Here is a 13,268-nt window from a genome sequence, read left to right as displayed (position 1 = left end):
GTTCAAGAGACGTTTCAAACCAATTTCCAAGTAAATCACGACCTTCATATAGCAGTTTTTCCTCGATTTCTCCCAGCGCAATCAGAACAGCTCCTCTCTGTGTCTAACTCCGGGAGTGTGTGACGGGACGGTTTGGAGGGAGCTTCACACTGTGTCTGACCCCGGGAGTCTGTGATGGGACGGTGTGGAGGGAGCTTCACTCTGTGTCTGACCCCGGGAGTGTGTGATGGGACGGAAGGGAGAGAGATTCACTCTGCGTCTGACACCGGGAGTGTGAGATGGGATGGTGTGGAGGGAGATTCACTCCGTGTCTGACCCCGGAAGTGTGTGATGGGACGGTGTGGAGGGAGATTCACTCTGTGTCTGACCCGGGGAGTGTGCGATGGGACGGTGTGGAGGGAGATTCACTCTGTGTCTGACCCCGGGAGTGTGTGATGGGACGGTGTGGAGGGAGCTTCGCTCTGTGTCTGACCCCGGGAGTGTGTGATGGGACGGTGTGGAGGGAGCTTCGCTCTGTGTCTGACCCCGGGAGTGTGTGATGGGACGGTGTGGAGGGAGATTCGCTCTGTGTCTGACCCCGGGAGCGTGTGATGGGACGGTGTGGAGGGAGATTCACTCTGTGTCTGACCCCGGGAGTGTGTGATGGGACGGTGTGGAGGGAGATTCACTCTGTGTCTGACCCCGGGAGTGTGTGATCGGACGGTGTGGAGGGAGTGTGTGATGGGACGGTGCGGAGGGAGATTCACTCTGTGCCTGACCCCGGGAGTGTGTGATGGGACGGTGTGGAGGGAGTGTGTGATGGGACGGTGCGGAGGGAGATTCACTCTATGCCTGACCCCGGGAGTGTGTGATGGGACGGTGCGGAGGGAGATTCACTCTGTGCCTGACCCCGGGAGTGTGTGATGGGACGGTGTGGAGGGAGTGTGTGATGGGACGGTGCGGAGGGAGATTCACTTTGTGTCTGACCCCGGGAGTGTGTGATGGGACGGTGTGGAGGGAGATTCACTCTGTGTCTGACCCCGGGAGTGTGTGATGGGACGGTGAGGAGGGAGATTCACTCTGTGTCTGACCCCGGGAGTGTGTGATGGGACGGTGTGGAGGGAGATTCACTCTGTGTCAGACCCCGGGAGTGTGTGATCGGACGGTGTGGAGGGAGTGTGTGATGGGACGGTGCGGAGGGAGATTCACTCTGTGCCTGACCCCGGGAGTGTGTGATGGGACGGTGTGGAGGGAGTGTGTGATGGGACGGTGCGGAGGGAGATTCACTCTATGCCTGACCCCGGGAGTGTGTGATGGGACGGTGCGGAGGGAGATTCACTCTGTGCCTGACCCCGGGAGTGTGTGATGGGACGGTGTGGAGGGAGTGTGTGATGGGACGGTGCGGAGGGAGATTCACTCTGTGTCTGACCCCGGGAGTGTGTGATGGGACGGTGTGGAGGGAGCTTCACTCTGTGTCTGACCCCGGGAGTGTGTGATGGGACGGTGCGGAGGGAGATTCACTTTGTGCCTGACCCCGGGAGTGTGTGATGGGACGGTGTGGAGGGAGATTCACTCTGTGTCTGACCCCGTGAGTGTGTGATGGGACGGTGTGGAGGGAGATTCACTCTGTGTCTGACCCCGGGAGTGTGTGATGGGACGGTGTGGAGGAAGATTCACTCTGTGTCTGACACCGGGAATGTGTGATGTGACGGTGTGGAGGAAGATTCACTCTGTGTCTGACCCCGGGAGTGTGTGACGGGACGGTGTGGAGCGAGATTCACTCTGTGCCTTCGCCCTCTCCCGCACTCCCACCCCCATTTTCCACAGGAATCTCTCCCGACACAACTCTCTGTCCACTCGTCCCTCCCCACTGATCTCCTCCTGGTATTCATCCTTCCAAGCGGAACAAGAGTCACAACTTTCCCTGCACCTCCTCCCTCACTACCATTCCTGTGAGTCTGTTGGGGCCATCTACTGTATCCGGTGCTCCTGGTGTGGCCTCCTGTATATCAGAGAGACCCAATGAAAGTTGGGAGACCACTTCACCAAGCACCTACAATCCATCTGCCGGAAAAAGCAGGATTTCCCAGTGACCACCCATTTCAATTCTGCTTCCCATTCCCATTCCGACATGTCAGTCCATGCTCTCCACTGTCGTGATGAGGCCACACTCAGGCTGGAGAGCAACACTTTATATTCTGTCTGGGAGCATCCAACCAGATGGCATGAACATCGATTTCTTGAGCTCCTGGTAATTGCCTCCACCCCCTTCACCATTCTCCATTCCCTTTTCCCTCTTTCACCTCATCACCTTAGCTGCCCATCACCTGCCTCAGGTACTCCTACCCCTTCCCTTTCTCCAATGGTCTTCTACCCTCTATCAGATTCCCCCTTCTCCAGCCCTTTCACTCTTTCATCAAACTTCCCAGTTCTTTACTTCACCTCCTCCCGCTCTCCCGGTTTCACCTATCACCCACCATCTTGCACTTCCTCCTCCACACCCCCCACCTTCTTAATCGGACATCTCTTCATTCTCTTCTGTCCTGATGAAGGATCTCAGCCTGAAACGTCGACTGTTTGCTCTTTTCCACAGATGCTGCCTGAGCTGCTGTTTTCCACCAGCATTTTGTGTGCGTTGCTTTGGATTTCCAGCATCTGCAGATTGTCTCGTGTCTGTGAGTCTTCTCCTGCTCCTATTTCTATGTTCTGACATTATTCGTTGTACAAGATGTTGGTGAGGCCAGATTTGGAATACTATGCTCAGGTTTAGTCACACTGTGACAGGAACAATATCATGAAACTGGACGGAGTGCAGAGGAGATTTACCAGGATGTTGCCAGGACTCGTGGGACTGAGTTATGGACAGAGGGTGAGCAGGTTGGTACTTTTTGTTTTGTCCCCATTGGAGTGTAGGAAAATGAGTGGTCATCTTATAGAGGTGTAGACAATCACGAGGGACATACACTCAGTGGTGGAGGGGTCTCGGGAGGTAATTCTAGAGCAGAGGGTCATGGTGGACAGTGTTGTAGAGATTAATTCAGGATAATAGAGGCAGGAATGGGACAGCAGTGATATCTCAGTGGGGATTGAGACCAGAGGAAATGTTCACCCTCCCAGTCTCAGCTCCATCTCTCACCTCAGCCTGGTTTCCATCTGTTGTTCAATGTTCCCCTGTGGCTCCTCACCAGACGTTGCCTCTGCCTCTGACACGGAGAGTCCATCGCTCTCAGTCTGACACCTTCCTGTAACAGACCCGTCATCAGTGGACTCTGACCATTGGGACTCTGCCCACCTCAGACTCGTCCCTCACCCTCGGAAGCTCCCTCTCAACACACCATCCCTCACCCTCGGGAGCTACCTCTCAACACACTATCCCTCACCCAGTGGAGCTCCCTCTCAACACACCATCCCTCACACTCGGGAGCCCATCACTCCGACTACCCCACTACCTCAGAAGCTCCCTCAAGTCAGTCCCTTAGACCCGGCCATCTCTCACCCTATGGAGATCCCTCAAGTCAGATGGTCCCTTGATCTCAGGAGCTCCCTCACCTCGATCCTTCCCGCTACCTCAGGAGTTCTTTCAGCCCATCCCTGGAGCTGCTACAACAGACACCGTCCTCTTACCCCATGAGTTTCCTCAGTCCATCCCTTATCCTAGAGTGTTCCCTCACCTCAGACCCATCTCTACCTCAGGAGCTACTCAGACCAACACTCAATGTAAGAGGTCCCATGGTCTGAGACCCTTCTCAGCTTCAGCTTCTTCTTCACCGAGACCCTCCTCACCCTCATACCCTCTCTAACCATGAACATTCCTCACCCTCAGTCCCTACTACAGAGACACTGCTTATCCTCATCCCCTCACCGAAAACCTCATCACTACCAGACCCTCCCTTCACTGAATCATCCTCAGCTACAACCTTCCCTCCCCCACAGACCCTCCTCGCCCTCAGTCACTCCAAACACACTCGGACACCCTCACCTAGACAATCCTCACCTTCTGACCCTCCTCGCCCTCAGTCACTCCAATGACACCCAGACACCCTCACCGAGACAATCCTCACCTTCTGACCCTCCTTGCCCTCAGTCATTCCAAACACACTTCGACAACCTCACCTTCTGACCTTCCCTCACCCTCAGACCCCCCTCGCCCTCAGTCACTCCAAACACACTCAGACACCCTCACCTCAGACCCACCCCCACATTCAGACATTCCAACACCCTCAGGCGTTCGAGCCTCGGGTAGATTAATCGACCAATGACGGAGGGAGGAAGGTGGGGCTATCAAGATTGGCGGACTGACCAACCAATAAAGAAGCGAGGAATGTGGGGCTCGCGCTGCGGGAAACGAACCGACCAGAGGCGGAGGGAGGAGCTCGCGAGCCGACGGTTTACCTGACCAATGACGTAACTCGGGGTGGGCGGAGTTACCTGAGCAGTGACGTATGGCGAACTGCGCGCGACGGTGCACGGTCACCTGATCGGCTTTTTCGGAGCAAATTCCAGAAAATTGGCTTTTTTTCAATTTGTTTGGCTTCGGAAAATTCATTTGGCTTTTCCCCGGCTTTTTCACATGCTAACATGATCTGCACGAAAATTACAAGCCGTCCTGTTTCTAAAACATTTTCCTTGGAGAAAAATGTTTTTCGGTCAGTTACATTCGGCAACATTTCTGCCGCCAAACCGGCAACACGGCCGGTCATGTGAGTCCGGCTCCAGTTTGTCTCGGATCTCCGAAGCGTCCGGATGTGATTTATAATCATACAAATCGACTTTCTATACGGAATAACGTTTTGTGGTGAAACTGTGACGCCTTCGGCTGTTTTTACAAATCATTTATCATCAACACATGTCGTCAAAGAAATGGAAAGCTTGTTACGAGAGCAATCGGAAGTACAACAGCAAATGGGAAGAAAAACTTGTCTGGGTACAAAAGGCTGCTGATGGATCGGGGGCAGCTTGTTGTAAATTGTGCCCCGGCAACATTTCACCAAGAGTTAGCAACCTTTCAAACCATGAAAAATCGGAGAAACACACTCAAGCGGAGAACTCCAGACGCAGCTTAATGTAACAAAGACTCCTAGGCAAGGTAATGATAAAGTTAAGGCAGTAGAGCTGCAAATTGCTGTCAGCATGACCTGCCATTGTGCGATAAGTACAGTTGACCACCTCAGTGAAATCATGATAGCTCATGGGCATGGGAGTACACTGGAGCACATAGAGTTACATAAAACTAAATGTGCATCCTGAATCAAAAACATCATTTCGCCTGCACTGACAACTGATTTACTGATGACTTTCAGAACAAGAAATATGCCATCATTATAGATGAATCTACAGACATTTCAACACAAAAACACTTGTGTATTTTAGTTTGATTTTTAAGTGACAGGACAAAGGAAATTGTAACTGGGTGTCTAGGTTTAATTCCAGTGCAAGAGGCTTCAGGGGAAAACATATTCAATTTGATTGACAAGGAAATCAAAAGATGTGGCCAGAGTCTTGCAAATTACATTGGTTTTGCATCCGATGGTGCATCAAACATGGTTGGGTGCAACAATTCTGTGTGGTCTAGACTAAACGATGTGTCTCCTTTCGGTGTAAACCCTTCATCTGCTCGGTGGCTTGTGCCTGGAAAGGTTCTGATGAACTGGGAAGAGCTAAAGGCTTATTTCACTTCTGCTGAACTAGCCCAATCAAAGTTTAGTACAAAATTCAAAGCAAGACGCCTGAAGGAAATGTTGTCACTCAGACTACAAAAACTACTTGTTCTTTGAGTTTGCAACACCTGTTGTGCATGAATTTGAAAGACTGAACAGCCTTTTTCAGCAAACCAAAGCTGATCCTTATGAATTGTACCAACAAATATTCTTACACCAGAAGAGTCTTCAGAACAGACTGTATGATGCCAAAAGACAGAAAAAATATTGATGAAGTTGATTTTGGTATCAAATACTTAACAGCATGTAATAACATCCTACAGCAGAACAACAGTGCTGAGGCCCATCTAGAAATAAAAAATGTCAAAGAAAGATGTATGTCTATGCTAGAAGAAGCTCTCAGTTGTTACATGTAGACTTCCATCAGCGAGAGATACATTTGAAAGTTTATCAAAATTGAGCCCTATGATAATTTTAAATCAAGACTCAAGGCCTATGTTTTCCGAGTTACCCTTTAAACACCTTGCAGGAAACAACATCAGCATTATTGAAGAACAACACAGAAAAATGCCTTTTGTCGATTGGAAAGAAGAAGCTCCATTTAAGAAAGACGGACTCCCTACAGACACTGAACAGTTTTGGATTGGTGTACTTCACCATCAGGCATTTAAAGAGGTTGCCACCTTTGCCCTTACCTGCCTAACAACCCCTGTCAGCAATGCTGTAGTTGTGAGGATATTTTCTCTTGTATCCTCCGTTAAAACAAAGGCAAGAAACAGAATGCAGCTGAATCTTCTTGATGCTACGGTGAGAATCAGGGCAAAATTACTGCTTTCAGGCCTGTGTTGCAAAGACTTCACTGCATCTCCAGAAATGCTAAAAAACTTCACATTGGACAAGGTTTATGCTGCACGTTCCACTCATTCCTGTGAAGAGAATAGTAATGACCTGGATCTGGAGCTTTTCATGTGATGTGAGTATGAGGAACATTGAAATTTGTTTGGCTTTTTTCTAGTATTGTTTAGCTTTAAATTAATATTTCAGTCTGGCAACCCTGCGCAGGCGTATTGACCAATGACAGGGCGGGAGGTGCGGCTCGCCGTGCGGGAGACTATTTGACCTGTGAAAACAGCCCAGTGTCCAACACTGACACGTTGCTGGTGTGGGGGGATTTATCCTGTGAACTGTCTCCCTCTCACCCTCTCTGTCCATTACATGCCTGTGAACTCAGCCCAGTGTCCAACACTGACACATTGCTGGTGTGGGGGGATTTATCATGTGGGGGGATTTATCCTGTGAACTGTCTCCCTCTCACCCTCTCTGTCCATTACATGCCTGTGAACTCAGCCCAGTGTCCAACACTGACACATTGCTGGTGTGGGGGGATTTATCCTGTGAACTGTCTCTCTCTCACCCTCTCTGTCCATTATATTGCTGTAAACTCAGCCCAGTGTCCAACACTGACACATTGCTGGTGTGGGGGGATTTATCCTGTGAAATGTCCCTCTCTCACCCTCTCTGTCCATTATATTCCTGTGAACTCAGCCCAGTGTCCAACACTGACACATTGCTGGTGTGGGGGGATTTATCCTGTGAACTGTCCCTCTCTCACCATCTCTGTCCATTATAACTATATAACGATATAACAATTACAGAATGGAAACAGGCCATCTCGGCCTTTCTAGTCCGTGCTGAAAGCTACCTCGAACCTAATCCCACCTACCTGCACTCAGCCCATAACCCTCCATTCCTTTCTTATCCATATACCCATCCAATTTTTTAAAATGAGAAAATCGAACCTGCCTGTACAACTTCTACTGGAAGCTCGTTCCACACAGCTACCACTCTCTGAGTAAAGAAGTTCCCTCTCATGTTACCCTTAACTTGTAACTCGTGCCCTATTGTTTGAATCCTCCCTACTCTCAATGCTGAAAGCCTATCCATGTTAACTTTATATATCCCCCTCATAATTTTAAATACCTCTATCAAGTCCCCCCTCAATCTTCTATGCTCCAAAGAATAAAGACCTAACTTGTTCAACCTTTCTCTGTAACTTAGGTGCTGAAACCCAGGTAACATTCTAGTAATTCTCCTCTATACTCTCTGTATTTTGTTGACATCTTTCCTATAATTCGGTGACCAGAACTGTACACAATACTCCAACTTTGGCCTCACCAATGCCTTGTACAATTTTATCATTACTTTCCAACTCCTAGACTCAATGCTCTGATTTATAAAGGCCAGCATACCGAAAGCTTTCTTCACCACCCTATCCACATGAGATTCTACCTTCAGGGAACTATGCATCATTAGTCCTAGATCACTCTGTTCTACTGCATTCCTCAGTGCCCTACCACTTACCATGTATGTCCTATATTGATTAGTCCTACCAAAATGTAGCACCTCCCACTTATCAGCATTAAGCTCCATCTGCCATCTTTCAGCCCACTCTTCTAACTGGCCTAAATCTCTCTGCAAGCTTTGAAAACCTACTTCATTAACTGCAAATTTACTAATCCAATTTACCACCCTATCATCCAGATCATTACTGTAAATGATAAACAACATTAGAAACATAGAAAATAGGTGCAGGAGTAGGCCATTCGGCCCTTCGGTCCTGCACCGTCATTCAGTATGATCATGGCTGATCATCCAACTCAGAACCCTGTACCTGCTTTCTCTCCACACCCCCTGATCCCTTTAGCCACAAGGGCCATATCTAACTCCCTCTTAAATATAGCCAATGAACCGGCCTCAACTGTTTCCTGTGGCAGAGAATTCCACAGATTCACCACTCTCTGTGTGAAGAAGTTTTTCCTCATCTTGGTCCTAACAGGCTTCCCCTTTATCCTTAAACTGTGACCCCCTCGTTCTGGACTCCCCCAACATCGGAAACAATCTTCCTGCATCTAGCCTGTCCAATCCCTTTAGAATGTTATATGTTTCAATAAGATCCCCCCTCAATCTTCTAAATTCCAGTGAGTATAATCCTAGTCGATCCAGTCTTTGTTCATATGGAAGTCCTGCCATCCCAGAAATCAATCTGGTGAACCTTCTTTGTACTCCCACTATGGCAAGAATGTCTTTGCTCAGATTAGGGGACCAAAACTGCACACAATACTCCAGGTGTGGTCTCACCAAGGCCTTGTACAACTGCAGTAGAACCTCCCTGCTCCTGTACTCAAATCCTCTTGCCATGAATGCCAACATACCATTCGCCTTTTTCACCACCTGCTGTACCTGCATGCCCACTTTCAATGACTGGTGTACAATGACACCCAGGTCTCGTTGCACCTCCCCTTTTCCTAATCAGCCACCATTCAGATAATAATCTGTTTTCCTATTCTTGCCACCAAAGTGGATAACCTCACATTTATCCATATTAAATTGCATCTGCCATGAATTTGCCCACTCACCTAATCTATCCAAGTCACCCTGCATCCTCTCAGCATCCTCCTCACAGCTAACAATACCACCCAGCTTCGTGTCATCCGCAAACTTGGAGACGCTGCATTTAATTCCCTAGTCTAAATCATTAATATATATTGTAAACAACTGGGGTCCTAGTGCTGAGCCTTGCGGTACCCCACTAGTCACTGCCTGCCATTCTGAAAAGGTCCAGTTTATTCCCACTTTTTGCTTCCTGTCTGCCAACCAATTCTCTATCCACATCAATACCATACACCCAATACCATGTGCTTTAAGTTTGCACACTAATCTCCTGTGTGGGACCTTGTCAAAAGCCTTTTGAAAATCCAAATATACCATATCCACTGGTTCTCCCCTATCCACTCTATTAGTTGCATCCTCAAAAAGTTCTATAAGATTCGTCAGACAGGATTTTCCTTTCACAACTCCATGCTGACTTTGTCCGATGATTTCACCTCTTTCCAAATGTGCTGTTGTCACATTTTAATAACCAACTCTAGCATTTTCCCCACCATGGATGTCAGGCTAACCGGTCTAAAATTCCCCGGTTTCTCTCCCTCCTTTTTTAAAAAGTGGGGTTACATTAGCCACCCTCCAATCCTCAGGAACTAATCCAGAATATAAGGAGTTTTGAAAAATTATTACTAATGCATCTACTATTTATTGGGTTACTTCCTTAAGTACTCTGGGATACAGACCATCTGGCCCTGGGGATTTATCTGCCTTTAATCCCTTCAATTTACCTAACACCACTTCCCTACTAACATGTATTTCCCTCAGTTCCTCCATCTCACTAGACCCTCGGCCCCCTACTATTTCCGGAAGATTATTTATATCCTCCTTAGTGAAGACAGAACCAAAGTAGTTATTCAATTGGTCTGCCATGTCCTTGTTCCCCATGATCAATTCACCTGTTTCTGACTGTAAGGGACCTACATTTGTCTTAACAAATCTTTTTTTCACATATCTATAAAAGCTTTTACGGTCAGTTTTTATGATCCCTGCCAGCTTTCTCTCATAATCTTTTTTCCCTTTCCTGATTAAGCCCTTTGTCCTCCTCTACTGGTCTCTGAATTTTTCCCAGTCCTCAGGTGTGCCGTTTTTTTCTGGCTAATTTGTATGTTTCTTCCTTGGAATTGATACTATCCCTAATTTCCCTTGTCAGCCACGGGTGCACTACCTTCCCTAGTTTATTCTTTTGCCAAACTGGGATGAACAATTGTTGTAGTTCATCCATGCGATCTTTAAATACTTGCCATTGCATATCCACCGTCAACCCTTTAAGTATCATTTGCTAGTCTTTCTTAGCTAATTCAAGTCTCGTACCTTCAAAGTTACCCTTCTTTAAGTTCAGAACCTTTGTTTCTGAATTAACTATGTCACTCTCCATCTTAATGAAGAGTTCCACCATATGATGGTCACTCTTACCCAAGGGGCCTCGCACGACAAGATTGCTAACTAACCCTTCCTCATTGCTCAATACCCAGTCTAGAAAGGTCCGCTCTCTATTTGGTTCTTCGACATGTTGGTTCAGAAAACCGTCCAGTAAACATTCCAAGAAATCCTGTTCCTCAGCAATCCTATATGTAGATTGGTCACCCATTATAACTGCTGTTCCTTTATTGCACACATTTCTAATTTCCTGTTTAATGCCATCCCCAACCTCACTACTACTGTTAAGTGGCCTGTACACAACTCCCACCAGTAATTTCTGCCCCTTAGTGTGATGCAGCTCTACCCATATCGATGCCACATCCTCCCGGCTAATGTCCTTCCTTTCTACTGCGTTAATCTCCTCTCTAACCGGCAACGCTATCCCATTCCTTTGCTTTCCTGTCAATCCCTCCTGAATATTGAATATCTCTGGATGTTGGGCTCCCATCCTTGGTCACCCTGGAGCCATGTCTCTGTGATCCCAACTATATCATATTCATTAATAACTACCTGCACATTCAATTCATCCACCTTGTTACGAATGCTCCTTGCATTGACACTCAAAACCTTCAGGTTTGTTTTTACAACACTCTTAGCCCTTATACAATTATGTTGAAAAGTGGCACTTTTTGATTTTTGCCCTGGGTTTGCCTGCCTGCCACTTTTACTTTTCGCCTTACTACTTTTTGCTTCTACCCTCATTGTACATCTGTCTCTCTGCACTTGTTCCCATCCCCCTGCCACATTAGTTTAAATCCTCCTGAACAGCAGTAGCAAACCCTAGGACATTGGTTCCAGTCCAGCCCAGTTGCAGACCGTCCTGTTTGTACCAGTCCCACCTCCCCAGAACTGGTTCCAATGTCCCAGAAATTTGAATCCCACCCCTTTGCACCATTTTTCAAGCCACATATTCATCTGAAATATCCTCCTATTTCTACTCTGACTAGCACGTGGCTCTGGCAGTAATCCAGAGATTATTACCTTTGTTGTCCTACTTTTTAGTTTATCTCCTAACTCCCTAAGTTCACCTTGTAGGACTTCATCCTGTTTTTTACCTATGTGCACCTCGACCACTGGCTGTTGACCCTCCCACTCCAGAATGTTCTGCAGCTGCTCAGAGACATCCTTGACCCTTGCACTAGGGAGGCAACATACCATCCTGGAGTCTTGTTTGCGGCCGCAGAAATGCCTATCTATCCCCCTTACACTCGAATCCCCTATCACAATAGGTCTCCCAATCCTTTTCCTTTCCTCCTGTGCCGCAGAGCCACCCATGGTGTCATGAACTCGGCTGCTGCTGCCTTCCCCGATGAGACATCTCCCCCAACAGTATCCAAAACAGTATATCTGTTTATGAGGGACATGACCTCAGAGGACTCCTGCACTACCTGCCTACTGTTACGCTGTCTGATGGCCACCCCTTCCCTTTCTGCCTGTGTAGCCTTTACCTGCGGTGTGGCCAACTCACTGAACGTGATATTCACGACTTTCTCAGTATTGCAGATGCTCCAGAATGAATCCAATCGTAGCTCCAGACGCTCAATGCGGTCTGCCAGAAGCTGCAGCTGGTCACAATTCCTGCACACATAGTCGTCAGAGACACTGGAAGTATCCCTGATTTCAAACATGCTGCAGGAAGAACAATCCATGGGCCCGATCTCAGCTGTCATGACCCACCCAATACGTTGCCTCAACTTTTGAAATGTTCTCCTTTCAAAGGAACTTACCCGGCCCTACCTCACTTGGAGTGAAGCTTGTCCTCAGCATCTGCTCGTCGAAGCCTCTCGAGACAAAGCCTTCCTACTCTGTCTCCCACTGCTCCGTCGCCCACTCCATCTGACTGCTCCCTTTAAATTCTCCTGCTGCCTCACGGTCCGACTTACACACGCTTGCGCAGTCGTGCCCTCGTTAAACTGCCGAAGAAAATTGGCCCCAATATTACTGTAAACTCAGCCCAGTGTCCAACACTGACACATTGCTGGTGTGGGGGATTTATCCTGTGAACTGTCTCTCTCTCACCGTCTCTGTCCATTATATTCCTGTGAACTCAGCCCAGTGTCCAACACTGACACATTGCTGGTGTGGAGGGATTTATCCTGTGAACTGTCCCTCTCTCACCCTCTCTGTCCATTATATTCCTGTAAACTCAGCCCAGTGTCCAACACTGACACATTGCTGGTGTAGGGGGATTTATCCTGTGAACTGTCCTTGTGTCATCCTCTCTGTCCATTATATTCCTGTAAACTCAGCCCAGTGTCCAACACTGATGCATTGATAGACAATAGGTGAAGGAGTAGGCCATTCAGCCCTTCTAGCCAGCACCGCCATTCACTGTGATCATGGCTGATCATACACAATCAGCACCCCGTTCCTGCCCTCTCCCCATATCCCTTTACCCCTCTATCTATAAGAGCTCTATCTAACTCTCTCTTGAATGCATCCAGAGACTTGGCCTCCACTGCCTTCTGGGGCAGAGCATTCCACATATCCACCACTCTCTGGGTGAAAAAGTTTTTCTGCATCTCAGTTCTAAATGGCCTACCCCTTATTCTTAAACAGTCGACTCTAGTTCTGGACTCGCCCATCAGCGGGAACATGCTTCCTGCCTCCAGCGTGTCCAATCCATTAATAATCTTATATGTCTCAATCAGATCCCCTCTCATCCTTCTAAATTCCAGTGTATACAGGCCCAGTCGCTCCAATCTTTCAACATATGATAGTCCTGCCATTCCGGGAATTAACCTTGTGAACCTACGCTGCATTCCCTCA

Source organism: Hemitrygon akajei, unplaced genomic scaffold (assembly GCF_048418815.1).
Source record: "Hemitrygon akajei unplaced genomic scaffold, sHemAka1.3 Scf000221, whole genome shotgun sequence".
Lineage (NCBI taxonomy): Eukaryota > Metazoa > Chordata > Chondrichthyes > Myliobatiformes > Dasyatidae > Hemitrygon > Hemitrygon akajei.
Note: the sequence above shows the minus strand (reverse complement) of the source record.